The sequence below is a fragment of the Protopterus annectens genome, chromosome 1.part2 (assembly GCF_019279795.1).
Source record: "Protopterus annectens isolate FY-2018-M chromosome 1.part2, PAN1.0, whole genome shotgun sequence".
Taxonomy (NCBI): domain Eukaryota; kingdom Metazoa; phylum Chordata; order Ceratodontiformes; family Protopteridae; genus Protopterus; species Protopterus annectens.
Genome location: NC_056727.1, coordinates 1,063,268,260 through 1,063,294,710, shown reverse-complemented (window position 1 = coordinate 1,063,294,710; position 26,451 = coordinate 1,063,268,260).

The following is a 26,451-nucleotide window of genomic DNA, read 5'->3' as shown; positions in this document are numbered from 1 at the left end:
AGAACTTGTAAGCACTATGTAAGCTACTAATTACTATAGCACTCAGTCTTCCTCATTACCTAGAGGTAAACAGGTTTTGTACATACTTTTCTCACTTTCTTAGAGTAAAATAACTCTTGTGCTCACTTTCTTCACTTATCTAGGGGAAATTAGTTTTATATTCAGGCATGTCCAAGGGTCAGCTGCCAGTGTTCTCTCCTGTCTATCTGATGAATCTGGACATCTTGAGGCAATGTAGACATTGCCTCATGTACACAGACAACCCTCTCCGCCTACCTCCCAACACTACAACCTGTGAGAGATGCACTTATCTAGCCAAACTGGAGGTAAAGCTCTCTCCAACCAAGACTGACCCTGACAGTCATGTGGAGAAGGTAAACATTCACACCACACCACACTCATCACATAGTCTCACTGAATCTACCCCACAATTAACTGGGAAAACTGTTTGTGTACCAACTCATTAGCTCAATGCTTTCTGGAATTCATAAACACCAATACCCTGGATCAACTTATCCACACACCCACCAGGGGCAACAATATCCTAGACCTAGGCATTACCAACATGGGTGACCGTGTTCCATACCTGAAGTCAACTCCTCGTTGGTCCGATCCGACCATAAGCTGAACACCCCTGATATCCACATCCCACCCCCCACCCCCCATTTAGGGAACCACAGTATAACATGTCTAGAAAGCCATCTTCATGCTTCTTAAGACAGATGTGGTGAACTTCATGACACCCATGCAGATAGAAAATACTGTTACAACTGCTGAATCCTACACAAATGCACTCTATAAGCACTTACACAAGTGCATGGACCGTGCTATCCCAAACAGAAGCAAGACTCTATACTCCTAATTAAGGAAGCCAATCTGGTGGTCCCCTGCCATAAACAAACTGTACAACAGAAGGAAGACACTTTTGCAAAAGAGAGTACAGTCCCATGTGTGGAGGAGCTCCCTGGTCAGTCTCAGTAAGAAGGTGAGGTCCCTTATAAGATCCTCCAAAGCTAGCAAAGGAAACAAAACCACTAATTCTGACAACCACAAAGCATTCTATAGCTATGTCAAATATCTCGATCTCAGCACCCAGATCTGCTCTGAGTTACAGCACAAAGGCACAAATACTGCAGAACCAACTGATATTGCCAACATCATGGCAGATAGGTTCAGTGCTACCTTTCCCTCCTCTCAGCCCCCAAAAGGGCCCATATCTATACAGGAAGAATGCAGAGTCCCCGTAATCACAACTATGCAGGTAAATGCTGCACACTCTAAAGCTAATATTACAGCATCCATGGGACCGGACAACATCCCAGGCTGCATTTTACATGAACTTCAGAATGTACTGGCTCCCCACCTAAGCACCATGTTCAATAATATCCTCACATTGGGCTTTGTGCCCCCTGAATGGCACACAGCAACAGTTTTCCCACTCCACAAAGGTGGCGCCACAACGGACCATGGGACCTATTGCCCTATAGGCCTGACTAGACTGGTCTGCAAGGCTATGGAGCACATCATCATGGGTCTCAGTCACAGAGACACTGGGTACCTCCAAACCTTTGACCCCTCCCAGTTTGGCTTTTTTAAGGGCAGACCATGCCTCCTAAACCTGGTGGACTTCTTAGAGACAGTTACCAAGGCATTAGATGAGGGTAAAAAGGTCCACACAGCCTACATTGATCTCTCAAAGGCTTTCAACACCATTCCCGATTCTGGTATTATCGACATACCCATCCACCTGAACATTGACCCCTACGTCATGTGATGGTTTGTAAAGTGGCTCATGGAATGAACCCACACAGTGGGAGTTGCATACCCTAGGTCCGACTGTATACCAGTTACAAGTGGTGTCCCCAAGGGCTCAGTCCTAGGACCCCTAATGTTCGGTATATAGTTCTCTGATGTACAAGCAAGCACAGGAGGGCTTTGGCTTTAAAGGTTTGCAGACAACTGCAAACTAGGGGCCATAATTGTTTCCCCAGCTGATACAGACACCCTCCAGAAGGGTTGCACTGAGTCGGATACCTGGTGTTAATATCATGGCCTCAAGTTGAATGCCAAAAAGTGCATAGTCATCCCCTTTGGATATAACTAATTACCCGCAGACTACCACATAGGTGCTAGTCCCCTACATACAGAAAAGGTAATAAGGGATCTGGGAACCCCAGTAGATAGCAATCTCTCCTTTGATACCCATAATGACAAGGTGGTTAGAATATCCTTCTACATGGCCCCCCCTAATCTCTAATGGGTTTGCATCCAGGACAAAGGAGGCCATTGTGCCTCTCTACCCATGACTTATTAGACCCATTAAAGGATACAACACCCCATTTAAGATGTACCTTATAAGACAACTGCAACAGCTTGGAACACCACAACAGTACCCCACCAAGAGGATTACTGACCTCAAACAGATGACCTATGCAGCCCAACCTAAAAAACTCCAGATGTACTTGGTTGCATACCGCACTCACAGGTGATCTCTGCTTGACATACAAGGCACATGTCCAACCCAGTATTCCTAGATATGCTCCACCTAAACAGAAGCCCCTAAGAGCCACATGCTCTAGGGATATACACCTAACCACAATGATGACTAGGACCTGCTGGGCGGATAGATTCCTGACCTGGAGACTCCCCATGCTTTGGAATGTGATTCTAATGTACATCAGGCAGGGCCCCTCACTAGCACTCTTCAAGGGAAAACTTGATGGGTGGATGGGAGGCAGACATGTACCCCAGGGATCACTGCAGTGGCTTTGCTGGACAGAGGCACAGGGAACTAATGGCTCTGCCATTCAGAGGCACAGAGAACTAACACTCGATTTCTAGACGATATGTTTGTGATGTTTGATGGAACAAACACTGAGATCGAAGAGTTCATTAGGTACCTCAATAATTCTACGGACTTCCTTTCCTTCACATTTCACTTCAATAAGGATAGAATAGACTATTTAGATGTCGACCTTAGGAAAAATTATAATAAGAAAACCTGGGTATCTAAGATACATCGGAAGGCGACATACTCTAATTCCTTCCTCCATTTTTCTAGCTGCCACCCTAAATATCAAAAGAAATCTGTTGTAAAAGGTCAGTTAGTAAGGGCAGCTAGAATGATAACGTATGATGAGGAATTTGTTAGTGAATGTGAAACCTTATTTCAGTTCTTTTCGAGGAGGGGTTACCCTCATGACTTCCTCACTGAGATTTTCGAGGAAGTTAAAACAAAAAGAACCTTGAAGGTATATGTACCACTGTTAAATGAGAGGTGTTCGACCCAGAGTGTAACAGTGGTTAATGAAGGGAGAGAAAGGAACGAGGTGAACTACATGGCTAGTTTTACTTGCACATTCAACCTAGATTCCAACGCTATCTTTAATATCATTCTAAAAAATTGGGACTTCTTGGCTAATGATGATGAATTGAGACACAAACTCCCAACTAAACCAAAGATAGTATACAAAAGGGGCAGCAACTTGAAAGAACTCCTCGAGAGTAGTAAACAGGGATTTTCAACTAGGAAAGGTATGACTAAATGTAATATGTGCAAGTACTGTAAGTTTATTGATGAAGGCTGTAATTTTGAAATAGGTGAGTGGAAGTTTAAAACAAACTATAAACTCAATTGCAACAGTAAACAGGTAGTGTACTTAGCCAAGTGTTGTCACTGCGCAGTCTTCTATATAGGGAAGACGGACAGAAGGTTAAACGAGAGGATCTACGAACACCTATACAGCATTAGGTGTAATAATCTGTACAACGCTTTGGCAAGGCACGTTAACGAACATCCAGGACATGAGTTTAAATTTAGGGCCATTGACCAACAGGTCAGTGATGGAAGGGGTGGTCATGACTCACTTAAACTCGAAAGGAAAGAGCTCCTTTGGCAATTGAGGGTTAATTCTAATCAGAGACCTGGCATAAATGAAATGTGCTCAATTCAGTGTATACTAAGGTTAAAGAACTTAGAGAGGTAGTAAACTCACCCCCCACCCCTTGTCAAGCCTATTAATAGGTGGATGCTTTATATACATTTAGGCACTTACAAGACTAAATATCAGCACATATTACAACTTGTACACTTTGTACTGGATGCATAATTACGTGCAAACTAAGTAGGAAGTAGACCTATTTGCAGCAAGATACATTAATTCTTCTTTTTAAGTTTATTTTTATTTTCATTTTTAGTTGCATGGTACTTCCTATTATTATTATTGTGTGTTTTAACTTCTTAAAGTTGCTCCAAAAAACCCTGCAATTTTTAGAACTCTCTAAAGTTGCTTAACCTCCAAACAGTAGAGATTTGTTGAAAAAGGGGGGATGGTTTTGTACATAGGGGATGATTTGTATTAACTTTGCACATTAATATTGAAAAAGCAACAAACACAGTTTACACCTTCACATCAGTGTTGTTACTTATACTGTGATGGATTCTAACTTCTAAATATTTTATTGTTATTATATAGAATCAAACATGTTTTGTATTGACTAGCCCTGGTGGTTGTTTTAGTCTTTACATACTGTTTTTATAGGTTGCAGTTTACTATGCTTGTTTTAACTAGTGAAACAGCCCTTTTAAATGTTCTAATTAGTGTTAATTGATTGATGTATTATAGGCAGCCTTTTGGAAGGCTCCACTGTTTTGCATTCTGAAGAAGTTGAGTATTCACTTGCCGAAAAGTGCATGATACTGAACGCACTTCAAGTCTATCAGTAAATAAAAGGAAAAATATTCCAGCATCTTGTGGAGAGCGTCTTGAATCCAACCAGTGAGTTTTTGGTTTCTTTTTCGTTCATCGGAGGTTTGTCTTTTGTGTCGAATGGAACCAGGAAGCTCTCCAGTGAACATCGGTAACTCACAAGAGAATGAGGGGAACCTCACTATGCTCATTGAGCTTTTAACCCAGAAAGTGGACCGGTTGTCGCAGCAGGTCAGCGCTACAACCCGCTTCCACGAAGAATTACAAGAGAGAGAGAACAGGACCTGTGGAAGTATCACGGGTACGCAGAGAGTACAGAACAGTGGAGTTAGGAGTAGTTCCTGTCAACCGGGAGGTAGTACCACTACAACAGGAAGTAACAACAGAAGCGAGCAGTGCCTGGATGAACAGCAACACGACCGTGGTATTGGTGAAACAACAGGAATTGGACACCAAGGGTCCAGAGCCATTCAAGCCCATAGAAACATCGGGGCGACTCCAGCTCTGGATGTATGGGTACACAGAGAATTTGTTTTTAACAACGGAGGAGCGTTACCTCACTTGGCAGACCGTGAGGAGGTAAGCCATGACTTAACAACTAGGCTGACTATTTTTGACAACAAACTTTTTAAAGAACGGAAGTTGCAACTGGAGGTTGCTTACTTCCGTGAATGTATCAAACTGAAAATAGTGCCAAAGGGACTGCGACAATGGCAATTCCCTGCAGGACTTGTGGAAGGTTCTTCCTTCCACAAGGCGTTGTTGTCACTGTTTGATAGACATGGGTTGGAACTGTTAGGGTTGCTTTGTGAACAATACCAACTTTTAATAGATGTTCTACTCAGAGAAATTGATGAACTGGACAATGGCATCAAAAATGACATTAATTATGGGAGATACCAGTTCGAATACGAGAGGTGCTTCTTGAGCATCGATGGACACCTGAGTAGATTGAACCTAACAAAAACCAAAAAAATCACTAGGGATCTTAATGATTATAGACTTGGTAAAGCATATCCAAAACCACCTGTGTATACCAACAGTAAGGCCTTAATCACGGGGACCCAGGGGCAAATGTAGATGTCGCTGGTGTTCTGGAGGGAGAACAAAGGTATCAAAATGGGGACCAATGGGATGAAGACATGGAGCTCAACAGTCAAGATACTAGAGCTGAGACCAGGAGAAGTGAAAGGATAGCGAATCAAAATCAAAATAAAAATAATAATAAAAACAAAAACAACAACATAGGTACTAATAACAACAATGGGGCCAATATGAACAGTAACAACCAGGGTGAAAATTTTCGACCAGGAGCCTCCCACACTTGTGGGCAGAACAACAACAAAAGGAGGGGGGCCAGGAGGAAGAGGTGGTAACTCCAACACAAAATGAGGACCCCCCGGAACTTTTTGACCAGGGCTGTAGGATACTATTGAATAAGAGTGGTGACTTTAAGGTGTTCAATTACACCCACTACAACATTAGTAGTGAGACGGTCGATCTTTTATCCAGAGGACATACTTTTGTACCTTCCTGCCACTTTGACCTGGCTAGTACTTTAATAGACTTGAAACTGTTCACGAGGAAACTCAACTTGTTACACCTTATGGGCAACGATTTAAACAGGAAGTCTCAATTTTATGTATCCAGCGTCTTTAACCCTCCATTACACCCCACGCTGGTAATCTTTGAGAGAGCAATGGAACTAGATTTGAGGAACTTGAAGAGACAAAATCCAAAACATGGTCACATTAACCACAACATATCAACAGAAGAAAGAACTGAATTACAGTTCCTTAGGGAGGCCCCTGTCCGCTTAATGAAGCCGGACAAGGGGGGTGGCATTACCATCATGACTAGTGAAGACTACAGTGCAAGAATGTACCAAATTCTTAATGGTGAAGCCTATTCGAAATCATCCATCAGTGAGATGAATACAGCACATAACAGAATTAAAAGCTTCATAGAAGAGTTATACATTGAATCACGTATTGATAGAGAAACATACAGTTACATGCAACAAATTACACCTAGAACACCTTTATTGTTTGGAATCCCCAAAATCCATAAGAACATTAACGATCCACCAATGAGACCCTTGGTGGACGGGAGAAACAGTATCACATATACCTGTGCCAAGGTTTTGGATAGTATTTTACAGAAATATGTGGTAATGGAAAAGCAAATCACTAAAGACTCCTGGTCTTTTTTAAGTTCTATTAATTCTTTGGGGTTCCACCCTAATTGCTTCTTTGTAACTATCGACGTGAAAGACCTTTACTCTTCTATTCCCCACAATATAGCAGTAGATTGGGTACCAGCTATGTTAAGGTCACTGGGAGCAACTAGTGAAGAAAGTCAATTGGTAGGAGAGTTAATTGATGTGGTCCTGTCATACAATTTTATCAAATTTGAGAAGGAATTATACCATCAAAAAATTGGGATAGCCATGGGTTCCCCATGTGGGGGGAGCATAGCTAATTTAGTCATGGCATCTTGGGAGAGATCCTATTTACTAAATGAAGGAGACCACAATTCAAAGCTCCTCTTCTACACTCAATTTCTAGACGATATGTTTGTGATGTTTGATGGAACAAACACTGAGATCGAAGAGTTCATTAGGTACCTCAATAATTCTACGGACTTCCTTTCCTTCACATTTCACTTCAATAAGGATAGAATAGACTATTTAGATGTCGACCTTAGGAAAGATTATAATAAGAAAACCTGGGTATCTAAGATACATCGGAAGGCGACATACTCTAATTCCTTCCTCCATTTTTCTAGCTGCCACCCTAAACATCAAAAGAAATCTGTTGTAAAAGGTCAGTTAGTAAGGGCAGCTAGAATGATAACGTATGATGAGGAATTTGTTAGTGAATGTGAAACCTTATTTCAGTTCTTTTCGAGGAGGGTTACCCTCATGACTTCCTCACTGAGATTTTCGAGGAAGTTACAACAGAATGAACCTTGAAGGTATATGTACCACTGTTAAATGAGAGGTGTTCGACCCAGAGTGTAACAGTGGTTAATGAAGGGAGAGAAAGGAACGAGGTGAACTACATGGCTAGTTTTACTTGCACATTCAACCTAGATTCCAACGCTATCTTTAATATCATTCTAAAAAATTGGGACTTCCTGGCTAATGATGATGAATTGAGACACAAACTCCCAACTAAACCAAAGATAGTATACAACAGGGGCAGCAACTTGAAAGAACTCCTCGAGAGTAGTAAACAGGGATTTTCAACTAGGAAAGGTATGACTAAATGTAATATGTGCAAGTACTGTAAGTTTATTGATGAAGGCTGTAATTTTGAAATAGGTGAGTGGAAGTTTAAAACAAACTATAAACTCAATTGCAACAGTAAACAGGTAGTGTACTTAGCCAAGTGTTGTCACTGCCCAGTCTTCTATATAGGGAAGACGGACAGAAGGTTAAACGAGAGGATCTACGAACACCTATACAGCATTAGGTGTAATAAACTGTACAACGCTTTGGCAAGGCACGTTAACGAACATCCAGGACACAAGTTTAAATTTAGGGCCATTGACCAACAGGTCAGTGATGGAAGGGGTGGTCATGACTCACTTAAACTCGAAAGGAAAGAGCTCCTTTGGCAATTGAGGGTTAATTCTAATCAGAGACCTGGCATAAATGAAATGTGCTCAATTCAGTGTATACTAAGTTTAAAGAACTTAGAGAGGTAGTAAACTCACCCCCCACCCCTTGTCAAGCCTATTAATAGGTGGATGCTTTATATACATTTAGGCACTTACAAGACTAAATATCAGCACATATTACAACTTGTACACTTTGTACTGGATGCACAATTACGTGCAAACTAAGTAGGAAGTAGACCTATTTGCAGCAAGATACATTAATTCTTCTTTTTAAGTTTATTTTTATTTTCATTTTTAGTTGCATGGTACTTCCTATTATTATTATTGTGTGTTTTAACTTCTTAAAGTTGCTTCAAAAAAACCCTGGAATTTTTAGAACTCTCTAAAGTTGCTTAACCTCCAAACAGTAGAGATTTGTTGAAAAAGGGGGGATGGTTTTGTACATAGGGGATGATTTGTATTAACTTTGCACATTAATATTGAAAAAGCAACAAACACAGTTTACACCTTCACATCAGTGTTGTTACTTATACTGTGATGGATTCTAACTTCTAAATATTTTATTGTTATTATATAGAATCAAGCATGTTTTGTATTGACTAGCCCTGGTGGTTGTTTTAGTCTTTACATACTGTTTTTATAGGTTGCAGTTTACTATGCTTGTTTTAACTAGTGAAACAGCCCTTTTAAATGTTCTAATTAGTGTTAATTGATTGATGTATTATAGGCAGCCTTTTGGAAGGCTCCACTGTTTTGCATTCTGAAGAAGTTGAGTATTCACTTGCTGAAAAGTGCATGATACTGAACGCACTTCAAGTCTATCAGTAAATAAAAGGAAAAATATTCCAGCATCTTGTGGAGAGTGTCTTGAATCCAACCAGTGAGTTTTTGGTTTCTTTTTCGTTCATCGGAGGCAGACATGTAACCCAGGGATCACTGCAGTGGCTTTGCTGGACAGAGGCACAGGGAACTAATGGCTCTGCCATTCAGAGGCACAGGGAACTAACCTAAGGGGTTGACAGAAGCCAACACACTCTAGCTAGGCTAATAAATACCCTTGTGCAGACAGCCTAGTACCTATCTTTGCACTTATTACATGTCTTATGTGCATGGATAGTTAACTAGCTCTTCCATTTTACTTTGCTATCATGCTCATAATTTGTCAGGTGACTACAAGTCATATGTATCCTGTTATTGTGTATTGTAAATGCCAATAGACATAACTAATGTTTGCCTAACATAACAGTAATGCTATGTAACTTGTAATACATATCGGCCTACAATACTGTACATTACACAGTTATTGGCACAATATTCCACAATGCAAATCGTAAATGCACAGTGGGCCAACCTTCGATATGTTATTCTCAGTAATACACCCATACATATGCCTACAGTTACAATATATTAACATATACTATCCTTTGTTATAGCACGTATGTGTTGGACCAGCCCTGCCACTGCCAGTGGCTGGTGAGGAATATTTGGGTTCAAAGCCCTTATATAGCAAACATCCCTTGTGGTGTGTGCGGTGTTTGCCTTGTGACCTACAGCAGTACACATATAAATACTACAAGCGTTACTATGCTCAACAATACATCACTACAAGATAACTATTTCCACTATATGGATTGCATACACTTAAAATATTACAGAACAGGTACTACATGCACAGACATACTGAGTGTACTACGTACCTTATTAGTAACTTGAGGTGTCGTTGACTGTTAATTCAATCCTTTTCAGTTTGTGTTTCAATCTTCTTTGTATTGTTCTGCTGGTATATACAGATGGTTTGAATGTGTGATAAGCCATCCTTTTATAGTTAAATATCGGTAACATGTGCTATCCTGGCCACCAGTTGGTGTTCCAAAGTAGTTAATTAGATGCACATCAGCTGTGCAGCTACTCCATTAGCCAATACCATGGCAACAGTGGTGTATAATTGAGTACTCCATTTGGGCATTGTCCTTTTGCCTTACCTTCGAGGAAGACTGCCTGGATGTGTTGTTTGTGATGTATTTCAACAGTTATATGGAGACAGACAGAGATATATTAGCTTCATGACTCCTGTGGATTGTGTGCAATGGCTAGAAGATGTTATTCTACATGTGAGTACAGCTGTTATATTTCAGAACATTGCTACTTATGCAGGGTTTGCTTGTACCTGATACTCCTGCAGACGTTTCAGTCTGGCAATGATGTTTGGGTAGCTAAAGGCTGTATGGCTATGCATGAACTGTTAGGTGGTTTACAGTGTGCTCACCAGACATCCTTGGTTAGGTGTACATGTGTATCATACTGTGCTGTTCATCAGTAATTGGTAACACTTCCCAGTGTACACACAACCCTCTGAAATGGGATTAGTACAAACAAACCCTGTAACATCAGCAGCTGTTCCATTGTATAACAGCAACTATTTTACATAGGGCCATGTTAGTGTGTCTCTGACAAGGTATGTTGAGGCTTCTGCAGATGTCGTACAGTGAGTGAATGATTTGTGATGTTATTACAGTTTGTACTGTAATTTGTTTGGGTGTGTGGGTGATGTTGATGGGTATACATAGCAGATGCAGGTGTGTAGGAAATGTTTTTATACATAATCGATATGTGCGTGAGGATTCCTTCCCTATTTGAACACCTATCCTTTAGTGAACTAATACTATGGTAAATGCAGGCTGATTTATTAAGGCACTGTTAATTGGTTCCTGTATAGCATGCGGGTGATATTAGTCCTTGCATCCTTTCGGCAATACATCGGATTGTAATAAAGTGTTGCTACAAGAAAGCTGTGCATTTCTGTCATAGGTATTTGCAGTCATTGGAGTTGTGTTGGTGACTGACCCTCTTTGGCTAGGGTTATCACATTTTCAAATGGCCATAGTGGGACATTTTCGGGACACACATCAGATTTTACAGGCCGACACAAACCCATGGTCAGTACAAGGGATAGAACTTTCCTTTTTTTGCCTAAATATAAGTTTATTCTTGTAGCAGCTTAGTTGCTTATCCTGTTTCTTGTAACATGTAGGTAGTTTAGATACAGAAAGAACTATTGTATGCAACTATTACATTACATATGGGGAATAATTATGTCCTACAATCTCAGGACATTTGCCACATTTAATATTTTTGGTCAGGACACAACTGCCCAAAGAGGCACTGTCCCTTGCAAAGTGGGACAGGTGGTAACCTTATCTTTGGCTCATGTCCATAGCACATATTTGTAATAGTGTATAGACATATACTCTCCATATCCTTTATTCATAAAGTTTGGTCATGGCAGAATGTGTGATTGCTATGGTCCATGTTATACTCATATATGAACACTTCAACTGCTGTATACGGGATACCTATGGATACCCGAATCCACACAATTCCGACACCCACAGTACTGGGCCCAGACTCCCATACCCCACATTACCGACAGCGACAGTAACTCACGAAAGTAACACAAACATGGAACACACACACACACAGACACACTGCTACCCACCACATCCAAACAAACCATCATACACTACGTATGAGCAGGTGGGCAAGCCCCCTACCCCCCCCCATGTGGGTGTCTGTGCCCCCACCCCCCCTACTTTAATATTCTACCTCCTAGATTACACAAACAGATGCACAAAGCAAACACACACCCATACATTACAGTCCCCCAGGAACACACACCACACTCAGAACACACACTTACACACACTACAGCCCTCAGAAACACACACACACACACAGTCACCTACCTGAACCGCAACACCAGAAGCACTGAATAAATGTCCCTTAACATCGGGATTTTAAACCTCATGCTTCTGGTGTTTCGGTACTGTGGTCTTTTGGACTTTAAGCCTTGTGATTATGTGCTTCGGTATGTCAAGCATCCGGTATTTGGTGGGTATGCCATTTATATGTACCTCCATAGTTATGTAGATGTTGTTAACCTATCTATATATCTACATATAAATGTATATCCCCTTATATCAACATATCTCTCTCTCTCTCTCTCTCTCTCTCTCTCTCTCTATATATATATATATATATATTGATTTATAAAAACATTTTATATATATCTATCTATATCTATCTATCTATATATATATATATATATATATATATATATATATATATAGCATACACCTTTTATTGGGTACATGCCGGTTTGTCCTATTTCCACACATTCCTACCTTTTGTGTTTTAACCTGTTAGTATACAAAACTGCCATTGGTACATCTCAGGTAGCTTAGTGGTAGGTTATTGTGAAGATTATGTACATGGTTTCGTGTTCTAATCCTGGCAGTGGTAATTTTACCTCTCAGAGCAGGCACTGGTAGTGCAAGGGTGATTAACGCACATTTCAGCGGTTGTGTGTTCCAAATATTTATTATTCTGTGGAATACTACCTATATATGCAAGTTGTGGTTAAGGTATACTATGTAACATGTAAATCATCTCTGACTTTATTGGGATTTGAACCAGAACTGCACAGATATTATGCAAATGCTGTAGCCATTACACTATTGACATTAACATTCCTTCTGCCTATTTCCTATGTCCATGAATCCTATGTGTAAGCTTGGCTACACAACAGGCGGAGCCACCCACACCCAGTGAGCTTCTCGAAATACCGACATGACACATGCATTGAGAGACTATACATTAACATCCTAACTACATTTAGCATAGCCACTCACTGACACACTTCAGGGGAAACCTTGATGTGTGACTGTCCAACAGTATATACACCCCTGGGATCATGTGTCCCAGAAACATACAGCCAGGGTGTGGGTGAGCCAGTCCAGTTCTACAGTTGCAAGACCTGTTCCGGAAATTGAATGCTATTGGTTTGTCATGTTAACATGCCCTTTTGAGATCACTATGTACCTTATCACCCTACAGCACACCAGTCTTCAACAGCTTCCAGAAACTCTGCCTGGAATTACTTCATTGGCTATGCTTGACAGAGGCTCAGTTACTTCATCAATGGTGCAGGTAAAGCCACCACACTGTAGCTATGCTTCTAAATGCCATTGGGCAGATAGCCTACTACCTATCTTTGATCCTCTACAGTGCAGGCCATCTCCAACATCATATGTGATTATACAGAGTTTTCTGATCACAATATACAATGTACATTCATTCACCATGTAGTCAGACAACAGTTAAGTACAGCAATAGCATACAGAATACTGATACATAATCACACCAAAAGCCTATCTTGGAAGCTAGTGGACATGTATAGGTTTCTGGCATTGTATTGCTTACCAGTAGGTTACCTACAGGAAAGATGGGACACAAGCACGGATGGGATACATGCCTGCAACAATGCCATACCAACTTGCATGTGTCAGCCTAAGGCTTTGGAATGCTGGCCAAGGCTATTGGCACACCCATGGTGCTGTTTATAGGTAGGTCTCAAAGGTGGATCTCACCTCCATGAACTGCACAATAGCGGAACCTATGAGGGTTAGGCGACTCAACACCAGAGGTAGTACTCACAACATGCACGCACTCACAGCACCCCTCAGTATGGACAACATCTACATCTGTTCTGTGACTGGGACCTGTATAAGGCTCCTGTGAGCATACTGGCTCTACCAGACTAAAACCCATAACACACATTTCAGCCACTGTACATGGACTGGCACAGACATGGAGGGGGTGTATCCATATTCATCGGGGATACCTACACCTCCAAGTTAGTGGGGCAGCATGATACCTCTGTGATCATCCATTTGCACCTAACATCAGCCACGACTACAATGCAAACTGTGAGCTGCTACAGATAACCCTCCATGACCCAGGAGCGCCACTACAACTATCTTGAGACAGTGGTAAACATGACAGTCCTACCAGACACCCTGTTATTGATCAATGCCGGCTACCCTACACTTAGCTGGATAACCTACTTGAGTATGTACTTCCAGGCCCAGCACTTCCTGGGATTTATCACCTCATATGCCTGTATCAGTTGGTAGATGGACTAACGAGAGGTAAAAACATACTAAAAGTGGTAATCACTGACATGTGCAACAGGTGCACTACAGCAGAGGTAAACTGGTCACTGTTTAGATCTGACCATCAACTATTCACTGATGATTTCTGCTCCCAACCATCTCCCCCACACAAGGAACACACAGTGAATACCTTTCCTACAGCTAAATCCACAGTACTAATGACAGAGGTGGGAGGGTTCACAGCCCCCACTCTCAGGGATGACACTGCTCAAGATACAGACAGAATTACAAATGCACTCTATAAGCACCTACAAAGATGTATGAGTCATGCCATCAATGGTAAACCAGGACTAGCTACTCCTACACAAGGACACCAGTCTGCTGAACCCCTGCATTATACAGGCTATACAACAGAAGTAGTACAGTAGTCCAGAACAACAGTAAATCTCAAGACATGCAGATGTCCGTGACCAGTATTAGCAAGATATTCATGTTACCATGTAATCATCCAAGGCCGACATCCACAGGTAAATAGTCATGGATTCGGAATATGACCACAAAGGCTTCTTTGGCTATGTCAAGGATGTAAGCAGTAACACACAGATTTACACTGTGCTGGTACAATATTGCACTGAATATACTGACCCTACTGATATCACCAACACACTTGATGATACATTCGGAGCAAGCTTCACCCCCTACTGGGCCCACAACAATACCAAAAATGTACAGTATCCCAAACATCTGTGACATACAGGTGGTAATAGCCATTTCAAATGGCATGACAGAGCATCAGTGGAGGCAGATGGTGTCCCAGACTACATTCTGCAGACACTACAAGACAAAGTGGCCCCCCGCCTAATTTAGCAATTCACCATCAGCCACTACACAGGCTACATTGCCATTCACTGGTGCATGGCAACAGCTATTGCACTCCACCAAGGTGGTGACACAACTGACCATAGTAACTACCACCCCATAGGCCTGAGTAGCCTGATCTGCACGGCTATGGAGTGCATCCTCATGGCACTCATGAACATAGACAGTGATAACCTCCAGACACTTGACCCAACCCAGGTCACCTTGATTGAGTGCAGATCATGCCTACTGAACCAGTTTGACATCTTACAGTCACCTAGAATTTAGGTGCAGGGTGTGGTAGTTCACACATACTACCTGGACCTCGCCAAGGGTTTTGACACCATTCCCCACTCAGGTATCATTTCTACACTCACCAGCCAGTACATACACCCATACATCACAGGTTGGTTTGCCAACAGGCTTACACACAGAACCCACATGGTAAGCCTGGCAGCCTCCAGGTCCAACTCTTGACCAGTCACAACTGGTGTCCCACATGACTCAGTCCTGGGACCCCTACTGTTTGCCATATACTTCTCAGAGGTACAAGCTAACACAGATGGACTACAGCAGGCCATGTTTGATGATTTCTGCAGACTTGGAGCCATAACTGACAGTCCAGCTGTCAGAGACATCCTTAAAGAGGCCTCACATAGATCAACACAGGGTGTCAGAGTGATGGCCTCCAGCTAAAGGCCACATACTGCATGGTCATTCCATTTTGGGAAACTACACACACACATATTAACACATGAGTGGCAGACAGTATAATTCAGATGACATAATGGGTATGTGGGGGCTACATTACATAGTGATCTCTCCTTTGACAGTCATATGTGCGAAGTAGTTAGGACATCCATCAATGTAGGCCATCTTATTACTTAAGGGTTCACATCTAAACAAACTTAGGTTACTGTGCCCCTTTACTCATCAGTCATCAATCGCATCATCGAGTATGATAATCCATTTTGGATGTACCTCAGAAGACACATCTGACAGCTGGAAGGGCCACGAATGTACCTCGCATAGAGGGATAATGCCCTCAGAATTGTGTCCTATGCTGCTAGACTGCATAAACTCATACATTACTCAGTGGCATCTCGTTTACTCAGGGATGATATTTGCTGGCCAACAAAGCTGTGTCCAAGTCAGGCTTAATGGATATGCTCCACCTATAGGCGTACTTGTCACAGTGAGCCACACACTGTAATGAGCTATACCTTGCCACAACCATAACTGGAAGATGCTGGAGTGACAGATTCCTGTCATGGGTACTCCCCATTATTTGGAACTACATCCCTGATTATATTATATGAAACCCTTCACTAACACTCCAGGGAATCCTTGCAGAGTGGCTGGGGAACAGTGGATACACCTCAGGGATCCTGCAATTGGCTCTGCTCCACAGAGGGAAAGTTAGTTAATCAATGGGGTGGTGACAGCAGATACTTTTTGGCTATGCTTATGACTGGCCTTTGGCAGTTAGGCATGTACCTACCTATGTATCTATGAACCTATGCATACAGTATGGACACATGCTGATAGCTTAATTTAGTGTTCAGGTATTGACTTACCTTGTGCCAATTGCAGTTGTGTGTACAATAGTTGAGGGCTGCCTATGTAGGATGCACACAGTAGACCACCTATACATGACAATATACAGGTGGTCGTGTGTGTGTGCCATCCATGTTTGCTGTGTGTGCAGATGGAGAAGGGTGCCAGTCCATAAGTGCCTACACTGTCAGTGTGTGTGCTATACGTTCCCTCTTTGCCAAGGCATGGGCATACTGGGCATGCCTCCATCTGCCTACTGTGGTTGGCACAGGGTGTTCGTGGTCTGAGTCCCTCTGTGCCTGTGGGGCCCTTGGCAATGATGGTAGGCTCTGAGGGCCTTCACCATTCTGTCCCTGCTACAGCTGTTTTCGCAGGATCATATTGTGTAGCATGGCACATACTATGAAGATGTGGGCACATGTGCCTGGAGAGTACTACAAGGCTCCACCAGATATGTCCAAGCAATGGAACCATGATTTCAGCATCCCAAACACTTGCTCTGTGATGATTCTGGTTTCTGTGTGTGCCTCATTATGGTGTTCTTGCATGGCTGTGTGTGCATTTCTGATGGGAATCATCATCCATGGTTCCAGTGCATAGCCAGCATCCCCCACCAGGTGGCCATATGGGATGCCCCCCCTGGCAAATACCTGATACAGCTGTGAGGCATGCCAGATGTGGGAGTCGTGATAGCTTCCAGGGCTGCCAGCACACACATCCATGATAATGCCCTGGGCATTAAACATGACCTGACAGTTGATGGAGCGGTATCCCTTGCGGTTTATGTAGCACCTACCCTCCTCACCGGGTGATGTCTTGATGTGTATGTGTGTGCAGTCTATTGCACCCAGTACCTCCAGGTAGTCTGACACAAGGTGGAAGGGACACATATTGCTGGCCAACTCCTCCTGCATTTGGGGGAAGTATATGTGCTCATTGGCATGGTCATTCCATTTTGGGAAACTACACACACACATATTAACACATGAGTGGCAGACAGTATAATTCAGATGTGCTCATTGCCATGTGGTAACATGGCATCCAGAAACTGGTGGAGTACCCTGGATGCTGATGCCTGTGAGCTCCCCATGATATCCCCAGTTGGCCTTTGAAAGGTACCTGTGGCTAGTATTCTCAAGCTTGCACATACCTTCATGTCCACTGGGATGGGCTCCCCTCTGTTATTTCTGGCTCTGAGGTGTGACCGTGGCTCTGAGGTGTGACCGGCACAGCTCAACAAGTTTCTGTATGGTGTCCCTGTCCACACTATAATGCTCTACTATCTCCAGATCATGTAGCCCATGGCAGGATACCCTGGGTCTGAACACTCTTCTCCTCCTCCGGTGCCTGAGACGGTTGTCAGCATCATCCTCCACACCACCGTCAGTCTCCAACACATGCTGGTGAATCAAAGCTATAGCAGCCCCTAACATGCACATATTAAAAGTTCCCTGTCTGTATACACCAATGGTGCAGAGTGTCTGGGAATACACAAGTGTGTGTGTGGGGCTTTCACACCTTATACTATTGTGCAACGGATGATGCTGGTGTAATTGGGTGTGTATGTGCAATTCCAGCTGCAGGGTATCTTAATTATGGGTTTTACAGCAGGTACTGCTATTGTGGGGCCTTTGGTGTTGACTTGGCTGCCGTGATTCATCTATTGCCCTTTACTTCATTTTTCAACCTGATTCCCCTCCCATTGTCAGGCATGCATCCAGCTACCTGCTTTCTTATTTTGTACTTTCTCAACCCAGGATTGTGCTGCAAAATGTGTTATGTATCTGATCTACTGCAAGTTTGCTTTGTTCTGCTGTGCCAGTTCTCTTTTCTTTGCAGTATGGCACCTCCCCTTTCCTGTTCTGCAGGTAGCTGTAGCAGAATTGTTAGCTGTTGTCAATGGCCCACTGTGAGTTCCTAGGTGTTAATTACTCATTTGTACTCCAATTACCATGCTGCAGCATTTCCTTATTGCCTTCCCATGTCTTTCCTGTTTCAGCTATGGTGTATGCTGCGCACAGTCGTTTACCGGGTTTCGAGTGCGTTTTTATCCATGTTCACATGCACTTTTGGTTACCTTGTGTGCGCTCAGCTAAGCAAAGCTATGGCTACTTCCACACCCCTGTCCTGTGGCTTAGCTTAGCAAAAGGCAACCCGGATTAGCAATGCTCCAATGTGTTTACAGCTACGGTGGCGCACCCCTCTCTTGATGTCATGTTTACCTCCAGGCCACACCTCGGTGTTGTACCGCTATGCTGTGTGGTACATCCTTACGCCGGCGGGGATTTTGCGGTTCAGTATTACTTGACTCATTTGCATGGCATTGACTACTAATTCCTAGTTACCACCCAGAACACTGTCACAGACCCTTAGCAACCCTTGCGCCATGGTTGTGGTGTAGCATGCATGCCATTGACTATTATGAGGAATTCATGAATTGTGTTACATTGCAGTTTTATGACATCTGAATATATTTTCATTGTGATCCTGTTTGCGCACCGATGCACTGCAATTTTACTTTACGTTAGTGTGGCCATGACATTAAATGTTATTTTTTATGTGTTGTGGATGTTTTTTTATGCCTTTGGCTATATATTTAGCCACTGGCATATATTAACATTATAATACGTAAGTTTGGCCCACTTTCATGGCTCCGATTTTATGTTTGAAAAAATGTAAACCGTTTTTTTTTTGGTTTACATTTCTTAATGCTTACGTTATGCATGCACCACTTCATGAATCACTATATTCCTTCATTTGCATGCTACATTGCTGCACATGGGGTAATTAGCATACATGCGCCGGGAGCTGCGCAGCTCTGGTGTACTCTGGTAGTGCATGTGGAAACAGCTCATACCTGAATCGCTCGGTGGCCATATTTGGCGTTAGACTGCCATGGCTACTCCTGTGCCTGGTGCAAGCTTCATGAATCCTGGGGAATGACTAAAAAAGCCACAGACTCAGCTTGGAAACATATTACAAGTAGCTTATTGAAATACCGGCCAAAAAAAAAAAAGATTAAAAATGTTTAAAACCAAAGGCAATTACATTTGAGACAGCTTTAGGAAGTGATATTTTTAAGAGCGGATAGGTGTTTGATAAATGCTGATGAATGTTAAGGTGGCAAGATTCTTTTCTCCATAGTCCCTGACTAATACAATACTACTTTTTGTAAGGGTGGAAACATTGGACAACAGTTAACACATTTCCAAAACCCACATACACATGAGAACGCACAAAGCTTCTCAGACAATACACCTACTGTGCTACTAGAGCTGTATATGCAACATATTGTTGGTAGTCATTGTGGTGCTTGTTGTCCCCCTTGGCAATGCAGAGCTATCCAACTGCATTTAACACACTGTTTTATTAAGGCACCGGTGACCATAGACTATGCATTCTACTGCACTAAAGGTCCCACATTTGCAACAAGGAAGAAGGTATATTAGCTGTAAGGGGTTACTCCATAGGTCCTGATGCTGGCTGAGGGCACTTGGCATAGCCATAAAAAAATGAAAACAAAAAACTTGATTACCATGTACTAATTTTAAAATCAGAGCAGGGCAGTCTCTTACAAAAGCCAGCTACTGATGTATAGTAGCAAATCTGCAGAGGGTGTGTGTGTGTGTGTGTGTGTGTGTGTGTGTGTGTGTGTGTGTGTGTGTGTGTGTGTGTGTGTGTGTGTGTGTGTGTGTGTGTGTGTGTGTGTGTGTGTGTGTGTGTGTGCGTTTTAGTTCATATTTTCCCCAGATCTTTACAAGGAGACAAGCTTACTTTATCTCTGTTTTTTTTTTGGAAAAATCACTAGGATTGCATCATCTTTACATTACCTCTGGGGGGCAAACAAACTTACAAAAACACAAGTGATTTGACTTATTGGAACTGCTTTACCTCTGATTTTCTGGCAAATCATGAAAGATTTCAGCAAGTCATTAGAGTTTTATAATTCTTCCTGTACAGAAAATGTATTGAAATGTCTATCTTTTGTCTCATATTTATATCCTACTCTTTTGCCTATTAGGTAACAAAATCTCAAGGGCACTATTTGGTTAAGTGACTTGCTCAGAGTCATGGCTCCTTGTTGAATTGTTGGCACTCAAAATGCCAAGTGCCAGAAAGCAGAAAAAAGAACAGATTGAAAACCTGAAGAAGAGTGAATCTTGAAAATCCCTCATCTCCTTTAAACTTCTTTTTGCAAGAGGGGCAAGGCCCCTCCATGCCCCATGTGGGGGACAAGCCCCTACCCCTCCAAACTTATATATACCAACTCCAAGGTTATGATACCTCTGAGAAAAGAGAATATTATGAGAAATGACATGTCAGACTTGGTATATTCAAGTCTGACCTTTCAGCCATTCAGTCTCCAAGTTTTGGGACTCACTTTGGAGGGTTCCAACATTCCATATGGTTACCCAGAGTGGTACATTGGGAGATGAATGTAGTAAAGAATCAGATCCTGGGCTGTTGACTACAGGAAACAACCCATTAACAGCTTGGGGCCTTAATACTTTGCATATCTTTGTTTTCTAATAAATCACAAATGATTACAGTCAGTAAATAATGCCAATCATATTTTCAGAGTTCTCCTTTAGAAAATGTATGTTAATGCAACAACTGTTGCTTATTACCTTTTCAAGTGAATTAAAATTGTCTGGAACTTAACGCTCTGAGCTGTTAATGAATTGTTTTCTTTAGTTAAAAGCAAATAGTTTGAATTCTTCCACCTCCATTTGTTGAGCAAGTCACTTAGACGGTACTCCTGGGTCACTTCTGAATAAGAACATTATGTTCATAGGGGTTACCTGGTTAACAGAAAGATGTAAATATTTAAAAATTTCACTTTTTGGACATTTGCTTCCCACCCCCCATTATTTTTGGCTTTGAAGAAATCATGAGCAAAGATGATGAAATGTATAATTCTCTGCGACTTTTAAAATGTGTGACTTTCTGGCAAATTGTTGTGGATTGCAGTCATTAAATGACTGGCATGTGAGTTGCAGACTTAGTAGCCTTCAAAAAGTTATTGCTAAAGCTAAGCTTGTTAGTCAATAAACTTTCTAAGTATACAAGAGAAATATTTAAAATCTGTTAATAATTTTGGATCTGATTCTTGAGTGGGCAAAGAGGAGGTGCAGTAAGTTTCACTGTATTGTTCTGATAGCAGTGAATTGGGATATGTCTCTGGCTATTATTTATGAATTTATTAATTTGTTTGAGCTTAAGCAAATACCTGAGGTATACAGTCATACATTGCTGTAATTGTTCTGTTTGCTTCTGCATGTGTATGTATATAGAGGGAATAGTTCTCGACTGTGCCTGCTTTCCACCCTCATAGTTCTGGTTTGTTCTTTGTAGAATTTGAAGATTTCTACTAAAGTGATAAGGACTATAGTCACTAAATAATTACATGCATGTAAATGTCTGATTTTGTAATCTTAATGCTTGTTAACACAAAGCTTGTTATACCAGCAACTTTTATATATATAAGAGCAATATTTAAATCTTGCTTGTGATTCTGGGTCTCTGTCTTAGTTTCCTGAGTTAAAATGTTTGGAGGGCATGGGGGCAATGTATTACACTGTATGGTTCTGTGATGGACTACAATAGTCTATTTAGTACTTAATGCAGATGAGTAAGGCTATGAGCAGGGTTTGATTCCTTTAGCCTACGTTTTTTTTTCTGTGTAACTCAAACTGAGCCATTTCACAAGTCAGTGCTGCTGGGCTGCCTCTGAAAAGGGACATTCACATGCAGGAAATTTTCCCAAGTTATTAGCAAATGCATTACATATCTATATTCTGAATTCCTGTACCCTTCACATAACCACTAATTTTTGCTTCATATATGTTATTTGATTATGAATCACAGGACATCTATTTTAGTTTAATCAGTTGCCAGATGCATTTTTAATAAATTTATTTATTTAACATTTGTTTATCAGGAAAGTCTGACTTGGAACAAAGCCAATTTATAGCAGAGGACCAGGGAGAGATGCTCTAGAAGCATGTCTTTATAGCGTGGGAGGAACCCGGAGCACCCAGAGGAAACCCACACGAACACAGGGAGGACATGCAGACTCTGCACAGAAGACACCGTGGCTAAGAATCAAACTGGAGAACCTCTTGCTCTGAGGCAACCACTATACCACTGCACAGTGAGTTTCAAGGGAAAAGATGTTTACTTTGCTCATATAAAGTCTGTTTGCAGCATACAACAATTTTGTTTAGTGAATAATTGTCAATTATTTTTGTTGTAAAATTTGAAATAAAGTTTTAAAATAAATCTAAATGCCTGCTATCACTGTAAGAAAAAAAGAAGAAATGTAATTGCTCACTGAGAGGTTCAAACAGTATTTTATGATAATTTTGGCATTGGAAAAAGACTGCCAAATAATTGGACTGGTGAGGCGGGGGGCAGGCCCATTACCCTGCTTAAGCCCCAATTTGACCATGATCCAGCTCTGCTCAGGTGGTCTGTAATGCACAGGGTATGATATGTAATGTATCTGCAGGACACATTCCCACAGATTCTGAAAAGCATGCACAGAGTGCAAGAACGGTGCAGGAGCTCAAGCAGGCAATATGTCTGCCATGTGATCCAGGCACAGCCTGCAGGGGCATGCACGAGCACTCCTGCACTAATCCTGCACGGACTAAGCCCTGGTATGCAAATCACCCCATTTGCAGGAGAAATCTATGCAAATGATGTGATATTGCAATCCAGGAAGCTTGCAAAAGTCCATGCAGGATTAGTGCTATCTGCAGAAATGTACTCAGTTAGTAACTGAGTACATTTCTGCAAAATCCAAAACGGAGCTGTGACAGCCTCAAATAAAGGCTGCATATCATGTAGTAAGCATGCAAATGGCCAAGTATAAGGCCATTGGCATTGCAAACAAAAAAAAATTACAAAAATCAACTTTTTTTTTTTTTTTTTTTTAGACGATCGTGGGTGTTTAAGCTTAGGGCAGCGGCGCCCATACAGGATCGGGGGGAAAACAATAAAATAAACCTAAAATAAGCAGTCTAACTGAAATCACTATTCTGCCATGCAAGTCAATGGCAGGCAGAAGTCAACCTGGCCAGTGAGTAGTGGTTGCTAAGTGGGGAGGGTCAGTGTGAGACATGTAACTATGCATTAGCAGGCAATCCTATGCAAACGAGGGGAAGGATAGTGAATCCCAGTCTTCCCCAGCATGTGAGTCAGGTCCCAACAGTGTAAGAGTAGGAATAGCTTGTTGCAAGCCTAGGAGGTAGGTGACATCATGGGGGGGTGTCAGGCATACTGTAGGTGGATTTGAGCCCTGTGGCTCAGGTATGCTCCTAGCTTAGCACAGCTAAACTAGGGTGTGTGTCTAAACTTGCTTAGCACTCTTTACAAAGCTTAAGCGGGTGTGTGTGCCATGCACTGGGTTTTACAGGAAGAAAAAAGAAGTAAAACCAGGAAATAGCAGCAGTGTGCACATTTGAGCACTCTGTTTGCATGGTGCACCCCTGGGCTTAAATAGGAAAGCAATGGGAAGGGAAAACAGCAGTAGGAAGGTAATCAAGGAGAACTAGCTTAGCTGGCAGGTGAAATGTATCAGAATCAGCCAATTACACAGGCAGCAGACCAGCCCAGCCCAAAACACCACTATAAACTAAGCAAACACCTTCCCCTCTGTTTTTTCCCACACTCTACACTGCTGGTGTATACAAGCGGGGAAATCTTAACAAACAAACCTACAAAATGAGCAGGGCTGCAGCAGGCAACATAGAACAACATGTGCAAGAGGCTGATGGTGGTGAGGAATTGAATGCTGCTGATCAACCCACAGTGAGGAGACGGAGAAGAGTGTACAGCCCCAGGGTAACCTACCAGGGGCTACATGAGCTGGAGATAGTGAAGCGCTATAGGGTGGACAGAGACCTCCTACAGCAAATTGTTGAGCTGTGCCAGCCAGATCTGACACACCAAACTGATCCAGGGGAACCCATCCTAGTGGATACCAAGGTATGTGTAGGCCTAGGAATACTAGCCACAGGTACCTCCCAAAGCTCAAATGGGGATATCATGGGGATCTCATAGGCATCAGTATCCAGAGTATTCCACCAGTTCCTGGATGCCATGTCAGCACATACCAGTGTGCACATATATTTCCTTAACACCCATGAGGTGTTGACCAAAAATATGCATCTCTTCCACCAAATAGCAGATTACCCTGTGGTAGTGGGTGCTATAGACTGCATGCACATATGCATCAAAGCACTACCTGGTGATCAGGGTAGGGCCTACATCAACAGCAGGGACATCCCCTCCATCAACTGCCAGGTCTTATGTGATGCCCAGGACATTATAATGAATGTGTGTGCTGGCTGCCCTGGAAGCTATGATGATTCCCACATATGGCATCTGACACAGCTGTACCAGAGATTTGCCAATGGGGACATCCCCCTATGGCCACCTAGTGGGGGATGCTGGTTACACACTGGAGCCATGGCTGATGACACCCATCAGAAATGCACACACACCTGAACAAGAATGTCATAATGAGGCACACGTACAGACCAGACTTCTAATAGAGCATGTGTTTGGGATGGTCAGGTCACGGTTCCAGTTTCTGGACACATCCGGTGGAGCATTGCAGTGCTCACCAGCTACATGTACCCAAATTATATGCTATGCTACACAATATGACCCTGCGGAAACAGCTGCAGCAGGAACAGCATGGAGCAGGGCCAAACTGCCCTCCACCAAGGTCTGCACAAGCACAGAGTGACTCAGAGGAGGAACAACCTGAGCCTGCCCTAGTAGGCAGATGGAGGCATGCCCAGTATGCTGAGGCTGCAGCAAAGAGGCAACGCATAGCACATACACTGACACAGTTGGGACCCAGGGAATGACACCTCTCTCTGACTCGCACATACAGTCAAAGAGATGCCAAACATGACACTACCTGTGCTCAACCATGTATAGGGAATGTACTATGTGCATCCAACATAGGCAGCCCTCCAGCACCATCCGCAAGTTTGGCACACCCTCAAGGTAAGTCAATCAACCTACCAATTGCTGAATGAAGTAGAATGTGTCATTACCTGTATCTATGGTATGGATGTGAGCATGCATGGGAATTGGGTGGCTGAATGTTATGGCAGCAGACAGTAGACACCCATAGTGGCACCATGACATCTGTAACACATACTCAAGGCACCATAGTAGCCAGTTCTACACAGGGTGACAAAACCCACTGCAGGAAATGTGCTGAATGACATGTGTGTCCATATGACCCACACATGCCAGTCAGGGTGGTTCACATACCCAAAAACAGTCTCAGCCAGCAAGACAGTTGTAGACAAACCCAAACAAAGCCTGTGCTGTGGCCCCTGAATGATGGCTATAGTTCTCCTCCCCCCAGACCTACACAGACAGACTACAGCAGGGCAGGCAGTGGGATGTTAGTTCTGAAAGGTAGGAGGTCAGACAATCATATACAGGGCAACCAAAGCCATGATCTGTAGTACACTGGTATGCCTCTAGTTAGCATGATAGTTAACAATACAGAATGAAATGGAGTACCTGACATACCAGTACAGTCATAGAAAATGTGTACAAGTGTCACGTTTGCTCCCCACATCCTACATAGTAATGTAATAACAGTCAGGTATGCCCCCCAACCCTGTGTAGAAATGTAGAAATAGACTGGTGTGCCCCCCCCATGTAGCAATGTAATAACAGTCATGTGTGCCTCCCATCCTGTGTAGAGATGTAGAATT